This window comes from Henckelia pumila, chromosome 4 (genome assembly GCF_033568475.1).
Source record: "Henckelia pumila isolate YLH828 chromosome 4, ASM3356847v2, whole genome shotgun sequence".
Classification (NCBI taxonomy): domain Eukaryota; kingdom Viridiplantae; phylum Streptophyta; class Magnoliopsida; order Lamiales; family Gesneriaceae; genus Henckelia; species Henckelia pumila.
In genome coordinates, this window is record NC_133123.1 from 59,909,788 (window position 1) to 59,911,417 (window position 1,630).

A 1,630-nucleotide genomic window follows, 5' to 3' on the forward strand; every position below is an offset into this window, starting at 1 on the left:
TTAATAGAAGTCTTCTTCATTAACTGTCAACTGCAAATATAATTGATATTGATTTAAAAAGACAATAACATAACGAGTATATACAATAAACAATAGTCGAATGAAAATTTGAATATCATACCAAGTGACAAGGCCAAGCTATCATTCTTCCATGTGCATCCCCAAACTTTGGTAAAAGATCATATGGCCTAATCAGACTCTCTTCCTGTTCTAAGACAATTAGAACTTGTATTTCACACCAATTTTCTCCCAACGTCTGTCTTCCTACTTCAATTCGGATCCAAGCTACGAACCACTCCTTTTGCCACAATTTCCGTCGGATCAAATAGACTTCTTATCGAGACAGAACCTTCAATCTACAACAAAGTGCAAAATAGAAGGTTTTGATCGATGAATACAACTATGGTAGTGAGTAGAATCACATGATGAGTAGATAATTAAAACCCCGCATAATTAATCTTAGTTTGCAAAATAGCAACCTTCAACTCATCATGCCACGTTGAACGATAAATTGATCAAAGTAAGCAACAAGAACCATTTATTCATCTAACTTATGTCATCAACAAAAATATACCATTCAAACCAATAAATGACTAACTCAAGATAATCGTAGCTTTCAAATAAGAAAACTCAAACTCATTATGTCACATCATACAATAAATAATATCAAAATAAACAATAAAACATCAGTCATACATGTAATATATATTTTCAACCAAAATATACCATCTAAATCAATAAATGACTAACTCAATATAATTATAAACTTGCACAAAACATAGCAAACAAGAAACACAGATGACCTCCCCACAAAACACACGGACAGAAAAATGATGAAGAAGCAAGTGGGTTACCTTTTTCCTGATGGGTAAACCTTCAAGATACATTTTATTTTGCATGCAATAAAAAAAAAATTGACCCCAAATAACAAAAAAAAACATATTGATGAGTGGCTGTGTAAATAAAGAAAAAGCAAGTGGAACATAAATATTGTTGGGGACGTAAGAAAGGTGCATTAACTACAATTACATGAAAAGAGTGTGTGTGTTGTGTTTGAGTGGGTTGGCAAGAGACAGATTGGGAAATAGAGTAATAATACCAAAATAAACTTGCTGAATCAATAAAGTACTAACTCAATATAATAATAAAGTAATAAAACTAAAAAAAAAACTTACCCTCGGAGATAAACTACGTCTAGGAGGATCAGAAAATAATGGATTGCTAGATGATGATGTGTGTTGTATACTGTTGTTGTTTGAGACAAGGTTCTGATTTGGTTGATTGAAATCTTTGATTCTAACATTGCAATGTGTTATCCTTGCTTTCTAATTTGTTCATCCAATTTTTCTAACATTTTCTTTTGCTCTATGACTTTTCGGTTGCATGTATTACGGCTTGAAACTTCTCCCCATCAACTTGACCAACTTGATCATCCTCATCTTCAGGAAGTTGATTTTCTAGTTCTTTCATTGCATCCTTCACCAAAAAATCAAAAGCCATAATTTATACATAGTGATATGAAAACAAATATCTTTGAAAGTAATGTAGTTGAAGTTTATAATGCAACTTATCAATTTTTCATTTCTCGGCCTCTCCAATTGGAATCTCTTTGTCCTTTTCAAATCCTGTT

The 1,630-nt window shown here is 32.0% G+C and overlaps 1 long non-coding RNA gene across 1 annotated transcript; it reads right to left on the minus strand.

Moving 5' to 3' along the window:
• Positions 1 to 1,409, minus strand: LOC140894603 (uncharacterized). The gene is made up of 3 exons (XR_012153875.1): positions 1,176 to 1,409; positions 122 to 356; positions 1 to 30 (listed from the first exon to the last, which is right to left on the minus strand). It is a non-coding gene; the product is annotated as an uncharacterized lncRNA (long non-coding RNA).
• Positions 1,410 to 1,630: the final 221 nt, after the last annotated feature.